Source organism: Lonchura striata, chromosome W (assembly GCF_050655825.1).
Source record: "Lonchura striata isolate lonStrDom1 chromosome W, ASM5065582v1, whole genome shotgun sequence".
Lineage (NCBI taxonomy): Eukaryota > Metazoa > Chordata > Aves > Passeriformes > Estrildidae > Lonchura > Lonchura striata.
This window is the reverse complement of record NC_140743.1, coordinates 41920903-41941129: the sequence shown is the minus strand read 5'-3', so window position 1 is coordinate 41941129 and position 20227 is coordinate 41920903. Positions and strand designations below refer to the sequence as shown.

Genomic DNA, 20227 nt, shown 5'->3' with positions numbered 1-20227 from the left:
TGAACTAGGACAGTCACCACCAGGTGCTCCTGCAAACATCAAACCCAGAAGTAGAGTGTGGGAAAAGCCCTTGCGAGGAGCCTGTCTGGCTAAAGGCAGAGGAAAAAAGCATGCAAAGATTTGGTTCTGTGAGAGCAGAAACAATCGAGTCTGCCCGAAGAGATGGAGCTGGATACATGGGATAACTGCATCACAACAGCTGAAATCAAACCACCCTCTCACCCAGTCCAGCGAGAAGCCAGCTTTTCCGTTCAAATGGATGGTGAGGAAAAAAACAAACATCGGGTTTCCACCTCTCAGAATCCTCACAACCACCTTGCCTCCTGATATATCAAGGTTTTCATATTCCAAAGACTCTAATAAACTAATAACATATGCCAAGAGTAAAAATATTGAAGGATTATCACACAAGTTACAAAAATGTCCAATTGTTTGTAAAATCTGCTTAGAGTTTATAGTACAATATTTATTATTGTTGTTTGTGTTTACTAAAACCAAAATTTATAAGCCTTTGATTGCTAGTTCTGCTAAAGTTATTTGGAAAATATTACATTTATGTCTCAGGTAGGTACTACTGTGTCTTTAAGAAACCCTAGTATGTGTATTAACATGTCTTCTCTTAGTACTTCTAGTAATTATTCTTGCATTGCTTCAAGACAAATGGGTAAGATTCAAAGAATATCCACTAAGGTACACATAGAACATCAATTTATCATAAGCAAATTTCAGTTGCAAAGTTTTTTAACTGAAATTCTGCCACTTGTCATAATTTTAAAAGTTAAAAGTAATCTATTAAAGTCAATAACAAATTTTCTAACTTCTAACAAAAGGAAAAAAGTATATTGCTTGCACTGTTATTCATGTTAAAAATTCTTCTTGCACTAGGTATTAATAAAAGCTTGTTTTTTAAAATATAAATACAGAAAACCTCTCCCAACCAAGTTAATGGCCCTGACCAAGCCATGAATCTGGCTGGTAAAGAAAAATATATTAGTAAACCTAGATGAAACTTTGCATAAGTTAAACCCTTTTTCCATTGAGATAAATGAGAAATTCTCATCCGGAAGAGGTTTTGTTGCCTTCAGGGGAAGGCAAGGCGACCTGGTTGCAAGGAACAGCACGGCAGCCTGGTCACGCCCGGGCTACTCGGGCCAACAACAGATGCTGACACCAGTGTGGTGGACGGTCGAAAGCGTTTATTATCTTATCTCATGGGTTTAAATAGTCTTGGGGGACTTTGCTACGTCAGGGGGGGTTTGGTAGGGTCTCTAGGGTTAGTCAGGAGTGGAAAACTACTGGGTTAGGTGTGGTTACATTCTTTGGGGTAATGGATAACATGCTGCAGGAGGAGAGGGGGAAGAGGTCTTTCTTTCCGTCACATCCCGAAATCTTCCGTCCGCCTGTCCCTATCTACTACAGTTTTTTCAAGTCCTCATAGTGAAAAAGAGACCCCCTCAGTAACCCCCTAAGTAATAGTATTCAAAGTCCATGTTTTGTTCCTATTTTTATATATTATTCAAAGAAAATAGGGGGAAAAAGGTTGGAGTGAAAGTACATCCCCCCCTTTGAGTCTCAAGTAGTATGATCTCATGTTTCACAATAAATCATACAACAGTACAATAACCCTATTGTTATGTGTAGTAAATATAATTTGCGCCATCCCTTGTATGAAATATGTAATATTGGATACTTGTTAAATCATGCCCGTTGTATTAGTCTCCCCCCCACCCCTTGCAGGCGAGACTGGGTGTATTTTGGAAACTGATTTACAAGTAAAAAGATGTGGCTCGGCCAGGAGATGGGCCATGTCTGGGCTCCAGGTGTTGATCATCACGATCATCGGTGCTGATCGTCCAAGATTGATATCATGGAAATCCTCAGACAGATCCTGTGGGAACTCAAAATGTCTCTCTGTCATTTTTGGAAGTTCCAGGCCTTGGTCAGAGGCATTCTAGACCCTGGCAGACAGCTGAAAAACAGCTGTGATTTTGAGTTTGAGCCATGGAATGAATTACCAACTTTGGAGGTGGAACAAGCAATCACAAAAGGTTAGATAGTATAGTAAAAGTAGTTACAAAGTAGAGGGGAATTTTTTTTAGTATTGTACAGGGGGGTTTTAACACATGTACAGGGGGGTTTTCACTTTGTACATGGGGGTCAGAAGTTCTAAGACGGAGGAAAGTGGGCTGATCCTGTTCTTCCTCCTTCTTCTTCCTTGCCTCCATGTTCTTGGTGATGTTGGCACTCACAGATTGGTTTAGAGTAGAAAAACACTTGGCAACGTAGGTAGTAGGTATTGGGGAATAATTGTAAACATGTTATACGTAATATATCATATAAAAGATAGCAGGAGCCCTGGGCGGGGAGAGAGACGAAGAAGACAGCAGATAGAGAGGATGTCAGGGGGTGTGTGTGCCTCTACCCAGGCCGCTGATCAAATAGCCGCAGTCCAAGAACATAATCTGTTAGATAACTAGCAATAAACTGCCTTGAGACCGAACAGCTAAGCCTGCGGAGTTTTTCTTTGGAAGCACGGGTTGGAGGAGGAATTTCACCACCACATGAGACCCCAGAGCAAGGCCGGGGTTCTCACAAGATCCATGTGAATGCAGCCTTCCCGTAAACTCTCATCAAGAATTCAACTACTCCGGACATTGAATTATTTCTCCTCATCACCAAAAAAGGAAAATCTTATTAACCTATAGACTCTGAATAGAAGAAAATACTAACTATTCAAATCTTGGCCTCAGGCAGAATTTTCCCTATAAAAACCGCCTGTGCCAGGATAGAGGTGTGTGGGCATAGGAGAAAACCTCTGCTGAGGCTGACTCCTTGTGGCACACCCAGGGTCGACCCCGGGCTTGGTTCTGTCCTTTCCGTGTGGCTGGCTAGATAGAATTTGACCGCTAATAAAATTAATTTTTATTTTCAATCTGGCTGAATAAATTCTCATTTATAACACTATGATATCAGAAATGATCACCTACCTCATGGACAGTTCATACAAGGACTTGATTTGTTTACAAATTATTTCTCATGTTTACAAACTCTTTTCCTGTTTACAGATTGTTTTCTGGGAGTTGGGTTTTTCTCCAACATATAAATGGGTTACAGGTTGTTTTTTAATAGTTGGGTTTTTCTCTAAGGGTGAAATGGGTTAAGGATTAAATAGCTTTCGCCTTTAGAGATAAGTTGAAATTTGTAACCAAAAAGCATAATGCCCGTGGCCTGAGTTCCCCCCTAATAGGTCCTGGAAGTGAATGTTGCAGCTCCAGTGTAAATTTGACCCATGCTGTCCTCTGTCACCCTGTTTGCAAAGGGCCATTGCAGATGGGCGACAGAGAGCAATTCACAAAATTTTAAAGACAAGAAGGTTGAGATGTTACCATGATTGACAGGGGTCTTGCCCAATCAAATATCTCCCAAGGCTGCAGGCATCTCACTGGCCAGAACCTGAAGGGGCATGGAGTTCAAACCAATGATAGCATCCAGACCAGGTCTTTCAAATGCACTACAGGTCTTTCAAATGCACTATATAAGGGAGAGCCACATGAACACTGGGGTGAGTGGTCATTGTCTCCTGCACCGCTCCCCCCCAGTGTGACTTAATAGTTACTAAGATTTTATTCTAAACAGAAATGTTTGAGATTATTGTAGCAAGTGAGGGGGAAATTGAAATTGTAATTGCTTGGCAGTAATAATCTGTGACCAAGAAAAGATCTGCCATGGAGGACAAGAAGGCCCTACTGCAGAAGGGGTTGAACTGTCTGGAAGCAGGAATGCCAGAGACAGAACTCCCTGTAAGGGAGTGTTCCCCTGGCGATGAGATAAACAACTACAGCATTGTCTTGTAGCCATCCTGGAATGCAAGTGCTCAGAGGCCACCTTTGGGCAGCAGAGCTGAGCAGAGTGGTGGTTCCAAGGCAGGGCTGAGACACTTCATACAACTGCTCATGGGATTGGTGCTGGTGCAGGGTATATAATGAATCAGCTTGTGATGCATCCCACACAAAATATATTAAGAAATGGGGTTATATTTCTTTATAAATATTATATTTAATGTTCTATCTGAAAGTGCTCCATACTCTACTTCTGTGAAGATTCTCCTTCTGATATGACCTAAAAAATTATATTTTTGAAGCATGAAATCACAGTAATGGTCCTAAACTGGAAACCCTTTATTGTGGGAACTCAAAATGTCTCTCAGACATTTTTAGAGGTTCCAGGCCTTGGTCAGAAGCATTTTAGACCCTGACAGGCAGCTGGAAACAGCTGTGATTTTGAGTTTGAGCCATGGAATGAGTTACCAACTTTGGAGGTGGAACAAGCAGTCACAAAAGGTTAGATAATATAGTAAAAGTAGTTACAAAACAGAGGGGAATTTTTTTTAGTATTGTACAGGGGGGTTTTGATACTTGAACAGGGGGTTTTTTACTTTGTACACGGGGGTCAGAAGTTCTAAGATGGAGGAAAGTGGGCTGATCCTGTTCTTCCTCCTTCTTCTTCCTTGCCTCCATGTTCTTGGTGATGTTGGCACTCACAGATTGGCTTAGAGTAGAAAAGCACATTGTAATATAGGTAGTAGGTATTGGGGGAAAACTATAAACATGTAATACGTAATATATCATATAAAAGCAGCAGCCCTGGGCGGGGAGAGAGAAGAAGACAGCAGACAGAGAGGATGTCAGGGCGTGTGTATGTGCCTCTGCCCAGGCCGCTGACCAAGCAGACGCAACCCAAGAAGACAATCTTTTAGATAACTAACAATAAACTGCCTTGAGACCGAACAGCAAGAGCCTGAGCAGTTTTTCTTTGGAATCACGGGTTGGAGGAGGAATTTCACCACCACATGGGACCCCAGAATAAGGCCAGGGTTCTCACACTTTATCCTTTAATATTCCTAACTGGTACTTTAAGATGATATTATTATAACTAACTGTTGTTTTCTTAGGATGTTATCTTCATTCAACAAGAAACAAGTTACTGGGTTATAAACAAATGTATCACTGTGGTCAAATTGGTATCTGGAAGGATTAGGCTAATCCTCAAGCTGGTTGGGCCAGCCTAGTTTATTTGGAATCTTACCACATCTTTGGTCTACCACTGCCTTATTTTACAATTTGAGAGTAAATACATTTAATGATAAGTCTTTAATAATATTCATAGATCTTGGGCTTCCCAGTCCTCTGAGTTGGAGGACCACAACTGCAGGAACAGTGACTTTCCATTTGTGCGCACTGAAAATGTAAGGTACCAGCTGTATCAGTTGAGTGTTCATAACTCCATAGGGCCAGATAGGATTCATCCCAGAGTACTGAAAGAGCTAGTGGACGTTACAGCAGGACCCCTCTTGATCAGCAGGACCCTGAACAAAGGTCTTTGGAGTCTGGGGAGGTCTCTGCTGACTAGAAGCTAGCCAGCATTATTCCAATTTACAAAAAGGGTTTAAGGGAAGACCCAGGAAACTACAGACCTTTTAAGCTAACCCCAGTACCTGGAAAAATTATGGAAAATATCATACTGGGTGCTATTGAAAGACATTTAAAGGACAATGCAGTAATCAGGCACAGTTAACATGGGTTCACAAAAGGAAAGGCCTGTCTATCTAATCTGATATCCTACAATAAGGTCACCTGCCTAGTAGAATGAAGGGAAGGTGGTAGATGCAGTTTTTCTGATTTTTAGAAAGATTTGGATACTGATCCTTGCAGCATCTTTCTGGAGAAGTTGTCCAACTGTGATATGAGCAGGTACACACAGCACTGAGTAAAGAACTGACTGAAGGGCAGGGCTCAAATGGCTGTAGCAAATGGGGCTACATATGGCTGGTGACTGGCCACCAGCATCATTCCTCAGAGCTCAGTTCTGTTTATATATTTATCAATTATATGGATGCAGGAGTTGAATGCACCATTAGCAAGTGTGCTGGTGACTCTTACCAGGGACCAGAGGCCTTGCAGGGGGATCTAGATAGACTGGAGTATTGGGCAATCATCAGTGGCATGAAATTTAACAAGAACAAATGCCAGCTTCTGCACCTGGGACAGGGAAACATCAGGCACAAGTATAGATTGGGAGACAAATGGCTGGAGAGCAGTCCTGCAGAAAGAGATCTGGGGGTGCTGATTGACAGTGGGCCCAATTGGAGTCAGCAGTGAGCCCTGGCAGTCAAGTGGGCAAACCATGTTCTGTGGTGCATTAAATGCAGTATAACCAGCTGGTCAAAAGAGGTGATTATTGCCTCTGTATCTAGCAGTGGTTTGGCCTCTCCTTGAGTACTGTGTGCAGTTCTGGGCTGTATAATTTAAAAAGGATGTGAAGGTACTTGAATGCACCCAGAGGAGGGCAACAAAGCTGGTGAAAGGGATGAAAAGAATGTCCTATGAGGAGCTGCTGAGGGCTCTGGGTTTGTCTAGTTTGGAGAAAAGGAGGCTGAGGGGTGACCTCATGGCTTGCTGCAGCTTCCTGAAGAGGAGAAGAAGAAGAAGCAGAGACAGGTGCTGAGCTCTTCTGTCTGGTATCCAGTGACAAGATGTGTGGGAGTGGTTCAAACTGCACCTGGTTTAAAATTGACATTAAAAAGCATTTATTTGAAAAGAGGGTCATCAAACACCAGAACAGGCTTCCCAGAGAGGTGGTCAATGCCCCATGTCTGTCAGTGTTTAAGATGCATTTGGACAAGGTAGGAATGTGCCCCCTGTTGACAGAGTGGCCAAATTATCCTTTGTCTCCTTAAAAAGGAAAAAAGACCACAAGTTTCTCTGCTCAATTTGGTAAAAAGAAACCTCATAGGACCTTTGGGACTTCACCTTAAACCGAGGGTTGCCAGGTGGACAGAAGCCAAAAGGTCCCGCCTAAATAATTCACTAGAAAAAGAAGAGAACAAAGGAAATAATCACTTTTGTGAAGTGTTTTAGCAGGAGCAAGAACCTCTTGCCCCTGGCTCAGGTTTTCTCTGCAAGAGTTTTGTTATCTTGCCTTTTATTAAAACTTTTCTGTTTCCAACACTACTTCAGAAGGCATCGTGCTAATTTTATGCCATTTGAGGTAGCTGAGCTATCTCAAGGGTGACAAGTCCTCTGAGAGCTCATAAGACCTGGCTCAAGGAGAAAACGTATCATTTGGCACCTGAACAGGTGATTTCTCACATTGAGAGACATAGTTCAGGAAATTTTGATTTGCCCTCGATCAAAATAGGACATTTTTTCCTTGGTCTTACGTTTTGGGGAGTGCAGGCCTGCGACTGGGTTTTTGTGGCACCAAAGAAAAAAACCCCAGGTGATGGAGGATCTGAGGCCGTTGGAGGGGGCCACACAGAACAAAGCCTCATGCTGGTGAAAAAGGGCTGAACCTGGGACGGGCTGGAGAACGCGCTGCGAAGTCACGAGGACCTCTTCAGAGACAGCTTGCTATTGGCTGAGACACCGTTGCATTTCCAGATCCGGGGAGTTCAGATCAAGGCCGATAGCTGCTCTGAAAACCATCTTTCGGTGAGTAAGAAAATGGGGAACAAGCTATCTGTAGAACAGCAGGATCTTTATTTTTATTTGAACTACAAAATAGAAATTCAAGATGTAAAATTTGAGAAGGAACAGCTTAAAAACTCATCAGATGGGTTTTCACAGAATTCCCAATCATAAATACATCTGAGACGCTTACCCTAAAGTTCTGGGATGCTGTGAGACTTAGATTATGCAGTTTGGAAAATAAGTGCAGCCTAAAACTACGTCAAATATTTCAGACGGTGTTACAATTTGTAACATTGAAGAGTGAAAAGCAAGCTAGAGACAGCCACAAAACAGAGCATAGAGAGAGCCGACCGCAGGCTGCAACAGAAAGAAAGGAGGGTGGGCAGAGATTCCAAGCCCCCAACCCGCCCCGAGGCACACCAACCCCGGGAGCACAGGCAGGAGACAGCCAGGCCAGCTGCTCCCTGTCCGGCCCCTCCTCCTCCCTCGGGAGGGAAACAGAATCATGCTGGCCAGACCAGTCTGCAACCTCTTTCCTAACACCCCGAACCTGATGAATTCTCCCCGGTTTCCTCTCAAAAGTAACCTCAGATGCACTAAATCGGTGAATTTTGTAAGTGCAATTGAAAAAAGCTGAGCTGAATCCATGCTCTGTGAGGACAATAGCTCACGTGGCCAGGGCCATGTTTCAGAGCTGCCGAGCTCTGCCTTTCGTGGGCGTGTTCCATCCTCTGACTCCCAGGATTCCCTTGCCGACACGTCACTAAGCTACCGCCCATCAGACGCGGGCACTCCCCTTTTGTGGGCCAAGCCCGGTCTGCCTCCCTGCCCGAAATCCCCACCCACACCACAGGACGGCACGCCCTCACCCTGCCGACCGTGGGAAGCGAATGTGACCTCCCAGAAGTGACCCCATCCAAAATGGCAGCGCCCATATCTGGAGAAGCCCCAGTCCCGAACCGGAGATATTCCCACACCCCCTGGGGTAACCCCCCAAAATCTGAGGACGAGTTTTATACATCAGGAGGCACAGATACCTGGCAGAGAAGGGACGCAGTCCAGGACGGAGAATGGGACATTGCCTGAAAAAAATCAGTGTTTCCAGTCAGACATAATGTCGGGGGGGGGGGGGGGGCGGGAGGACCACAGTGGGAACAAATAAGCTTTGCAGAAATAAGAGATATGCAAAGCAGCTAGATCTTATGGAAGAGAATCAGCATATTTCAGAGGATTATTACAAGCCACCTTTTCAGCCAATGCATTTACCCCTCACGACCTAAGGCAGCTTTGTACATCTTTGCTGTCTCCAATTGAGTATTCTCTGTGGGAACTGGCATTGAAGCGTTTACTAAATGACCTTTTAAGAGGTTATGCAAGAACTCCAGCCACTGCAAATATAACTCTAGACCAGCTTGCTGGGGAAGGAGCCTACATAGACCCACAAAGACAAGCAAGGGCTCTTAATAGACCAATCCTTCAGGATATTAAGGAAGCACCAAGTACTGCCCCGTTACAGGTGCCTGATGGGAATAAACCAGAATTAGACTTCACAGAAATAAACAAGGGATGGATGAGCCATACATTAAGTTTTTGGACCATTTAAAATTGGCATTGGATAAGCAAATCCTCATAGATCGTGCCAGAGAAGAGTTATTAAAATGGCTTGCAATTTCTAATGCAAGTCCAAGCTGCAAAAAAATGTTATGTGGATTGCTACAAGACCCTGAGCCCACTTTAACACAGATAGTGGACGCTTGCAACCGCCTGGGTACCCCTGAACATGCAGCAGCCATGCAGGCAGAGGTGCTAGCTATTGCCATCACAACTGCACAGGAGAACACCCTAATGCAGCAGGAAAAAGCTGTATGTCAGAACCCCGGCCTGGTTCAGGGGTTCCATGTGGTGGTAAAGTCTCTCCTCAAATCCGTACTTCCAAAGAAAACTCAGCAGCCTCTTGTTGTTCGGTCTCAAGGCAGTTTATTGTAAGCTATCTAAAAGATTGTCTTCTCGTGCTACTGTGGTTTGGTCAGCAGCTCAGGCAGAGATACACACACCCCTGACACCCTCTCTATCTGCTGTCTTCTTCTTCTCTTCCCCCGCCCCTGGCTGCTGCTATCTTTTATATGATACATTACATGATACATGTTTACAGTTTTTCCCCAACACCTACTACCTATATTAAATGGTGCTTTTCTATTCTAAACCAATCCATGAGTGCCAACATCATCAAGAGCATGGAGGTAAGGAAAAAGAAAGAGGAGAAACAGGACCAGCCTACATTCCTCCATCTTAAAACCTCTGACCGCCATGTACAAAGTAAAAACCCCCCTGTACAGGTGCTAAAACCCCCTTGTACAACACTAAAAAATTCTTCCCTCTACTTTGTAACTACTTCTACTATAATATCTAAACTTTTGTGACTTCTTGTTCTACCTGCAAAGTTGGTAAATCATTCCATGGCTCAAACTCAAAATCACAGCTGTTTTGCAGCTGCCTGCCAGGTTCTAAAATGCTTCTGACCAAGGCCTGGAACCTCCAAAAATGTCTGAAGGACATTTTGAGTTCCAACAGCTGTAGAAATTCAAACACAAACCCTAGCAGAGGCTCTAACAGCCTTTAAAGGGGCAATTGAAAACCAACAGATTTCAAAGGATACATGTTACTCTTGTGGCCAAAAAGGCATTTTAAAAGCGCATGTCCAAAACTACGAAGGAGGTCACCTCCAAAAAGCAGTGGATACAGAGGTCCCTGTCAAAATACTGTTTTCACCCAGTACAGGGTTGTCCATGCCATCTTCTGGGAAACTTGCAGCTGAGCACGGTTCAGTGGCGTGCGAGGTCACAAGAACCACTGTACCACAGGCCAGAAACCACCACAGGCCATGAAGCACAAAACTGCAGCAGATCTTTGCAGGACTACCAAGCACAATGTCCCCAGGTACCAGATTGGAGCTGTCTACAGCCCAACCAGTAATGCTAACAAATCACATTCCTCACACAATATCCACAGGACAGCTGGGCCCTGAACCACAACCACATCAGTTCTTAATAGTGGGAGGGAACAGATCTCGTGCAGAATGTTTCTATATCTTTCCAACTGTGTTATCTGTCACCTGTTCACAGGAAATCACTGTATTAGCTTTATGTCCAGACCCTCCATGTTTTCTACCTAAAGGACTAATCATAGCACAAGCTTTTCTCCTAACAGAGTCACAGAGCAACACATCCCTCATCGCTTGGATCAAGCACATCAGCCGTGAGCAGCCTCAACTCACCTGTGTTCTGAAGCATCTCAGGAAAACCATCACCTGAAGCCGTTGAGGCAGGATGGTATGAAATTACTCCACTTCAGAAGGCGAGAGAGTAGAACTCTGATTTATTTCAAATACATCTCTCTTTTATAGAGAGTATCGTCTAGACCCATTCTATTGGTCCTGAAGTAAAAACATCTCACCCATTGGTGTGCAGTGAATGATGCACAGTGGCAGAACTTATCTATAAACAATGTGAACAACAAGAAAGAAAAAGAATTATTTACATTCTTTCTCAACTGCTTCCCAGGCTTCTGCCTGGTTAGAAACCTTTGTTTTCTCTCTGACTGAACTGATAATACCCACAATCACCCTCGTTGGCCTGATAAGATACTGGAGCTGACATCACTCTGATATTGAAATTGAAATGGCCACAGGACTGGACCATCGTACCCACACCAGACCAACTGGCAGGTATTGGTGGTCACTGTGAAAGCTTTTGTAGCTTGCACTCGGTCACATTTGAGGGACCTGAAGGTTGTGTTGCCACCACAAAACCATTCATAGTAGAAGCTGATATAGTTCTTTGGGGAAGAGACATTCTCTCCCAACGGGGTCTGAGATTAGAAACCGATTTTTAACAAGAGCTGTTGATGGACATAACATTCTAAAACTTACATGGACATCCAATACACCTGTCTGGGTCAGCCAATGGCCCTTATCAGAAGAGAAACTTGCTGTATTAGAGCAATTGTTACAGGAACAGTTAAATAAAGGTCACTTAACTCCAACTACCAGCCCCTGGAATACTCCAATTTTCATAGTTAAAAAGCCAAACAGTGGGAAATGGAGGTTATTGCAGGATCTCAGAAAGGTTAACAAAGTGATTCAAGAAATGGGTCCTTTACAACCAGGTTTACCTTCTCCCATTATGATTCCAAACGATTGGAAGTTGACTGTCATTGATTTAAATAACTTTTTTTTCAATATTTGTTTACATCATGATGATGCACCACAATTTGCTTTTTCTATCCCATCAATAAATCAGCAGGTCCCTTTAAAAAGATACCATTGGCTCGTACTTCCTCAAGGTATGCGCAATTCTCTGAGTATATGCCAGAGGTACGTAGCAAAAGTACTTTACTCAGTTCATGTACAGTACCCAAATTCCCTCATCTTACATTATATGGACGATATTTTGGTAGCAGCAAAGGACCAAGCATCAATGCAGCAGACAACAGATCAGGTCATCTCAGCAGTGGAGAAAGCAGAACTCACAATAGCGAAGGAAAAAATACAAACACTTCCTCCCTGGAAATATTTAGGATACAGAATAACAGAACAAACTGTAACTCCACAACCACTCCAACTAAAGAAAAATCCAAAAACACTGAAGTACAGCAGCTGGTAGGGACTCTGAACTGCCTTCATCCACTGTTAGGCATTTCAAACCAGGACTTAGCCCCTCTGTCTGATCTATTGAAGGGAGACACAGCTTTAAACTCACCACGAGAATTCAACAAAGAAGCCCAAAATGCTTTATCTAAAGTGATGCAAGACATCCAATCATGCCAGGCTCATCAATATAATCTTAACTTGTCCTTTTAGTTTACAGTTTTAGGGGAGAGTCCACAGCTTCACAGTCTAATATTCCAGTGGGATCTAGAGAAGAAGGACCATCTGATAATCTTAGAATGGGTTTTCCTATCTCGTCAGCTGGGTAAAACTATTAACAACTTGCCATGAAATTATATCACAATTTATTATAAAGGCTAGATCCCGAGTGTTTTCCCTTTCAGGAAAGGATTTTGCAGAACTCTTTCTGCCTGTCACATCCATCTATTTGGAATAGTTAATTCAAAATTCAGAGGTTATGCAATTTGCCCTAGAAAATTTTACAGGGAAAATATCAGTCAGTTGTCCCAAACATGAGCTACTAACTTAATTTCTAAAATTAATTCATAAACCCTTAAGACATCATGCACCCCTAGATACAATCACATATTTTTTTACAGATGGTTCAAAGAAGTAAAAAAAATCTGATTGCTTGGCAAAATCCAGAGAAAAAAAAATGGGAATCAGATATTGAAGAAGTAGATGGTTCTTCACAAATAATAGAGTTAATGGCAGTTGTGGTGTCGTGGTCTGACACAGAAGAGAATTTTCTAAGGAAATTGGTAGTTAAACCAATCAGTGGTCATGTTTGGATATTGGCACCTGGAGTGACCACTAAAGGCTGGACATGCCTCTGAAAACACAGGGGGTTAAAAAGCAAGAACTTCCAGGAGAACTGTCTTTGGTTCTGGTCATCGGAGAGTGCGGACTGTCCCCTGCCCAGCCATAGGCTGGCTGGGGGAGGGGAAGCCATTCGGCCTGTAGAGGTAGGCCAGGGTGTGAATGGACTGGAACCAAGCCAGCTCCTGTGGACGGAAGGGTGGAGGAAGTCTGAGATGTCTTTGTTCCCCCCCCCCCCACCTAGAGGGAAACAGACAGAGAGCCTGAAGACACCTGGAGATTTTTCAGCAAAGGAGAACGGGGGGTGGGGGTGGGGGGGGGGGGGGAAGGTGCCCAGCGTGGAAGATGGAGTCCTGGGCCGAGATTTCAGCCGTCCTGGGGAATGAAGGAATGAAGGCTTTGTGAAATATTAATCCTCCTCGATTTAAAAGAAAAGAGAGACAGCCTGGGACCTGAGATGTTAGGAAAAGAAGATTGCGGGGAGATGATGGAGTGGCTTTTGACTGGACTTTTCTTGTCTGAACCAATTTCTCCTGCAAGAGAGACTGCATTTTAGGGGGATGCAATGGTGAGCCACGAGACCTGCTTTAGCAACTACCAGTGCAGGAATGGAGTGAACAGAGAAAAGCTGAGGAGGGTGTGATGATGCCCTCTGTCTTCAGAGAAGATGAAGATCTCTGTTTTCACCCTCGGCCCCAGGGGAGGAGGAAAATGGGGGGGACCGTGGTCCCAAAATGAGACAGTGGACTCTTGTTCCTGTGGGTCCTTGCCAAAGCATGCCTAAAGGAGCCCTATAAGCAGTCTCTGTCCATGCACGGTGGTGAGAGCACTGTGACATGGAGAGTGTCACACTGGCAGATTTTCTCTGGGCAGTGCCATGTGTGACATGGAAACACAAGAAGTGGCAATTGTGTTTCCCGGGGGTCTATGGTGCAAGGGAGACTTCTCTCTCCCTTGATGGACTGAGTATTGATTATATTGAAGGGTGATGACTTGATTAGGGGTCCGAGTTGTGTCTCACTGTGGTTTGTTGGAGTTGAGGTGGGGGGAGGAGGAATGTTTTGGAAGGTTTTCATTCTGGATTTAGTGTGTGTGTGTCTTTTATAGTAGTAGTAGTAGTTTAATAAAATTTTTCCCTTTGTTATTAAGTTTGGGCCTGCTCTGCTCTGTTCCGGATCGCATCTCACAGCATTTATTTGGGAAGGCGCATTTTCATAGGGGCACTGGTATTGCGCCAGCACCAAACCATGACAGCGGGTCTTTTCAAAATTCACTTTTCCTTTTAATTTCCTAACTGATTCATTCTATGCTGCAGGTGTAGTGGAGAGAGCAGAATGGTCTCTGCTAAAAGAGGTTTCCAATGACCAGCTATACGGTTTGCTCAAGAAATTAATCTTCCTTCTTTCTATTTGACAGGAACCTTACTTTGCAATACACATTCATTCACATTCTGTGCTCCCAGGTTTCCTAGCAGAAGGCAATCCCATGGCTGATCTTTTAGCCATGTAAACACAGAATACACTTCCAAATATTATCGAACAAGCCAGAATGAGCCATGCTTTCTATCATCACAATGCACCTGCCTTAGTAAGAATGTTTAACATCTCTCAGAATCAAGCTAAAGCGATTGTTCTATCATGTCCAGATTGCCAAAAACTAGCCATACCAGCAATAGCAACAGGTGTTAACCCTCGTGGCTTAAATAGCCTGCAGATGTGGCAAACTGACATAACTCAATATCAGTAATTTGCACGGTTCAAACATATACACTTATCAATAGATACATTCTCAGGAGCAATCTTCATTTCTGCACATAAAGGAGAAAAGCGTAGAGATGAAATTAAACATTTTTTACAAGCCTTTGCGTCCCTAGGCATTCGTCAATAAGTTAAAACGGACAATGGACCAGCCTACATTTCTAATAAACTGCAAGTTTTGTAAATTTTGGGGTATCAAACACACCACAGGTATTCCGCATTCCTCCACAGGCCAATCTATTGTAGAAAGAGCACACAGATCGCTGAAAATGATCCTTGAAAGGCAAAAGGGAGGGACAGAAGTGCTGTCTACCATAGACAGGCTGAATAAAATGAATGTTTTTAATTTTTAAAATAATTCTTTTATGGAGCAGGTACCACCGATTTTCAGACATTTCAGCAATATCAGTCAAGCAAAGCTCAAGGAAAAGCCACCAGTCTTCATAAAGGATCCAGAGACAGGATAAATTTCAGGACCCGATCCTCTTGTGACATGGGGAGGGGGTTTGCAAGCATTTCTACAAATGCAGGTCTTCGATGGGTCCCTTCAAAAAAATGTCAAGTCACAGGTACAGCTGATCTAAGAGCAGCAGAAGATGCCAGAAGAACATGCAAACAACTGAGCGACAGCTGGAAGCAGAGACTGTTTTCTAAGTTTCCACTAGTTAAAATTGTTTAAAAAATAGTTTTGCACTGAAAAGGTTCTGTGAGTTATTGCTTTTGTGTTAAAAAGTTATTAACCTACCTCTAAATCATATGTTAAAAATGCTTTGAAGTTCTATATATTTAAATCATATCTAGCCAGAAACTTGAGGCTTGCCTGGGAAAACACTTCACCAAAGTTAAGATAGAATAATTTACAAGCATTAAAATTATAACCAAATTGTCGTGGTTTGACACAGGAAAAAGAATCTTCTCGGAAGGAAGAGGTCAATTTGGATATTGACACTTGGGGTGACCAATTGAGGGTGGACACACCTCTGAGAACACAGAGGGGTTAAAAGCAGAATTCCCAGGAGAATGCGCTCTCTTTGGTTCCGGTCAGGGTGCAGTGCAGGACTCTCCCCTGCCTGGCCCGTTGCTGGGTGGGGGAGGGGAGCCAACGCGGCCCAGGTTGAGGTAGGCCGAAGGGTGGAGGGACTGGAACCGGGCTGGCCCCCTGCAGATGGAAGGGTGGAGGATGTCTCTTTGCCCCACCAGAGTCTCTCTCAAGAGAGAAAGAGACAGTGATGGTTTGTCAGCAGTACATCACAGGGAAGGAGAAGAGCGGGGGGCCACAAGGCCACAAGGTGCCCAGCCGTGGGAGCCAGAGATCTGGGCAGAGAGCCATCCAGGGAGTTGGGACTTTTAACCCTTCCTTGAGAAATGAAATCTTTGTGAAATTTTTCTCCTCCTCAGTTTGAAAGAGAGGAAGAGAGACAGCCTGGACCTGGGATGTTAGGGAAAGAAGATTGGGGGGGAAGATGATGGAGTGGCTTTTGGCTGGACTTTTTCTTGTTAGCCATAGACTGAACCGATTTTCTCCTCCAAGAGAGACTGTATTTTAGGAGGATGCTGGTGAGCCAAGAGACCTGCTTCAACAGCTGAGAAAAGACAGGAGTGGAGGGAACAGAGAAAAGTTAGGGGGTTTGTGGTGGTGCCCCCTGTCTTCAGAGAAGGAGAAGACCTCTGTTCCTGAGATCCTCAGCCCCAGGGGAAAATGGGGGGGGACTGTGGTCCCAAAAAATGAAAAACTGAACTGTTGTTTTTTCCACTCTTGGCAGAGTATCCTTGAAAGAAAAAAATCCTAAGAGCAGTCTGTCGATCCATGCATTGGTGGTGAGAGCACTGTGCATGGAAAGGAGAGGGTCACACTGGCAGATTTTCTCCGGGCGGTGCTGTGTGTGACATGGAAACACAAGAAGTGGCAGCTGTGTTTCTTGGGGGGTCTGTGGCAAAGGAGAGACTCCTCTCTCCCTTGATGGACTGAGTACTGATTATCTGAAGGGTGGGAACCTGATTGGGGGTCCAAGTTGTGTCTCACTGTGGTTTGTTGGAATTGGTGGGGGAGGAGGAATGTTTTGAAAGGTTTTCATTTGGATTTTGTGTGTTTCTCTTTTTTCCCCTTTTATAGTCGTATGGTAGTAGTCACTTAATAAAGTTCTTTTTCCCTTATTAAGCTTGGGTCTGCTCTGCTGTTTTCTGATCACATTTCACAGCATTCAATTGAGAGGTTGCATTTTCATGGGGGTGCTGGCATTGTGCCAGTGTCAAACCATGACACAAATTTAAAAATTATTAGCATAACTACAAATTGTCAACAAGGGTGAGACTTTTTCACATCATGTTCCTTTCTCCTCTTTCCTTTTTATATATAGAAAGGGTGAGATGTAGGAATGTGCCCCCTGTTAACAGAGTGGCCAAATTATCCTTTGTCTCCTTAAAAAGGAAAAAAGCCCACAAGTATCTCTCCTCAATTTGGTAAAAAGACGCCTCATAGGACCTTTGGGACTTCACCTTAAACCTAGGGCTGCCAATTGGACAGAAGCCAAAAGGTCCCACCTAAGGAATTCACTAGAAAAAGAAGAGAACAAAGGAAATAATCGCTTTTGTGAAGTGTTTTAACAGGAGCAAGAACCTCTTGCCCCTGGGTCAGGTTTTCTCTGCAAGAGCTTTGTTATTTTGCCTTTTATTAAAACTTTTCTGTTTCCAACACTACCTCAGAAGGCATCATGCTAATTTTATGCCATTTGAGGTAGCTGAGCTATCTCGGGGGTGATAAGTCCTTTGAGAGCTCATAAGACCAGGCTTGAGGATAAAACGTACCAGGACAGAGCCCTTAAGAACATGCTTTAACTTTTTGGCAGTCCTGAAGTGGTCAGGCAGTTGGACTAGATGACTGTTGTAGGTTCCTTCCAACTGAACTATTCTGCTCTATAGCTAGTAACTGAAGAATAGTAAACCTTGCTGGATGTCCAGCCAAATGGAAGAAAGTCTAAAGAAATCAAACCTCTCACCAAACAAAAGCTTTTTCTGTTACAGTTCTAAATCATGCAACAGCCGCTGTGGTGGGTTGGTCTTCACTGACAGCCAGGTGCCCACCAAGCCACTCTCACTTCCTTTCCTCTCCTGGATGGGGAGAAAATAAGATGGTGAAACTTCTGGGTTGAGATAAAGGCAGTTTAATGAAGAAAAGCACAGGCTGCATGCCGAAGTAAAGGAAACAAACAGATTTATTATCTACTTCCCATGAGCAGGTGATGTCCAGCCACTTCCTTGAAAGTAGGGTTTTACTAGGCATAGCATTTACTTCAGAAGAGAAACACCTTAAAAATGACCCCCTCCCTTCCTTTTCACTTTTAATGCTGGTCATTACATCATCTGGTATGGAAGATCCCTTTGGTCTTTTTGGGTCAGCTGGCCTGGCTCTGTTCCCTCCTAATCCCTTCCACAGCCTATCAGCCTTTGGGGCGGGCAAGGTTGGAGAGACAGCCTTGATGGTGTGTGAGCACTGCTTAGCAGTAGCCAAAACATGCCCGAGTCATGGATACCATTCTAGCTACAAACAGAAAACACAGCACCATGAGGAAAGGTAACTCCATCCCAGCCAGACCCAATGCAGCCTCTCAGAAAATAACCCAAAGATGCCTTGCACAGTCATGGCTTGCTCAGGTTTTCTTTTGAGAAAGAAAAGGGAGGAGAAGGTAAAAGACCAAGGAATTAATAATTTATTACCTGTATGAAATAAAGCCTTTAAAGGCTCATGCTTTACAAAGCTTTCTCCTCTTCTACTTCCCTCCATTTTTCCCATGGTCTAACATATACTGTTTGGATGACAAAAAGGCTTCCAAAGAAGATACAGTCCAATTAAAAAAACAAAACAAAAAAAAAAAATCAAAAAACCCCAACTCCTCAATTCCTCTTCTAACTACCAATTTTACATTCTTTGGAAAAAAAATATCAAGGAAAGGAAAAAAGGAAAGAACAAAACCCAAGCAAACAATTTCTGATACTCTATACACAGTAAGCAGTAGATTATCCTTTGAAAGTGACTAAAGAGCTTCCACCAAAATGTTTTTATTTATACTTTGCTAAGCTTGGTTTTTAAAAATACAATCTAAAAGCAGAAATTAAAAACATTCAAAATTAAGGCTAATGTAAGTATACATGTACATCATTCTTAGAACACAACAACTATTTGACTACATTGTGAAAAGATTAGACTAGTAAACATGAAGAGCTAATGAATAAGGATGGCTGTGGGTTCAAAATTATTAGTAATACTTAACATGCCAAAAAATAGATCCCCTGTATGATACAATCATTCTTTTCTGATAGTAAGCGATGTTAGAAACAGTTGGAGGGGTTAGGTTTGTTTTTTAAATAAGTACATAGCTTTTAATTCCATTTATATATACACTTTTTTCCTCACATGAATATTTAGTAAATTTTAATTTCTCTACACTTTAGGTTCCTGGCATTATTGTGACTGCATCTAAACAGTTATTGTTTAAATGTACTCAACCACTTTAAGACAAGGCTGGTCATGTCCTATACCTACCTTTTAAAAATCAGGTAAATAATCATCCTTGAAAAAAGTGTAAGAATTACCTGATTTGTTTTTTACTGTTTCCTGACAGTCTCTTAACCCAGATCACCAGTCAAGAAGATAGAGGATTTTGCAGAATAAGAGTGATACATTAATATTTTAAATTAAGCCAAAAAAGTTCAAAAGTTTATTTCAATATTATAACCATAAGAAACAAATTCCTACCTGCTAAGACATCACCTCTCACTTTTCCACTAACGTTTGAGAAAAAAAAGGCATACCGGTTAACTTTAAAATTTAGTTTTCAATAGTCTTTCAGGGGACATTTTGCCTTAAATATTTCCCAATGCATAATCTACAAGTTTGTGCATGTTATTTATTCAAACAATGCTTCAATTGTTCTAGATGCCTTGCATCTGCATCTTGTAGAATTAATACAGTGGCTTTAGACTGAAAAAGGATCCAACTCTATAGTCATCAGAGACCTATCAGCCATCCTTGACATTTCTCTAAACCATGCTTAAGCTTTGGATGTGAAATGGTATCTTTTTCAACATATTAATTTCAGGCAGTGAAAATCCAATCAAACTTGTTAGAATATCATCAGCAAAATCTACTTTGAGATAAACTGAACCATCGGAAATTTTTGTATTTATACCCCTGGACTCATTGCTGCTTGTGAGATTTCTATTAAGAGTTAAAACATTTAACTTTCAGAAATAGAAATTATTCTCTCATCTCATTAGCACTGTGAAGAGCACAAGTGAGAAGTCTCATTTACAATATAAACAGGTTGAGGTCTGTATTTGTATCATAGAGGTAGTTAGTTGTTACACTTTAATCATGTTAAAGCTTTGGAACTGACAACAGAAGGCTAGCCTGATCTATCAATGTTATCTAGAGACCCAGTCCAAGATTTGGCTGTAATAGCACCAAATTTTGGTGGTCATTGTCTCAGAACATCAGTGGTTAATAAGCTCTAGCTTTT

At 42.8% G+C, this 20227-nt stretch overlaps 2 long non-coding RNA genes across 2 annotated transcripts in view; one reads left to right on the top strand and one right to left on the bottom strand.

Annotated features, from left to right (window-relative positions):
- The window catches only part of LOC146763208 (uncharacterized), a 662135-nt gene that overhangs the window by 517025 nt on the left and 124883 nt on the right, over positions 1–20227 (bottom strand). The gene's annotated exons all lie outside the window — the stretch shown is intronic.
- On the top strand, positions 7438–11510 carry LOC146763211 (uncharacterized). Its single transcript, XR_014952541.1, has 2 exons — positions 7438–7490; positions 10677–11510. It is a non-coding gene; the product is annotated as an uncharacterized LOC146763211 (long non-coding RNA).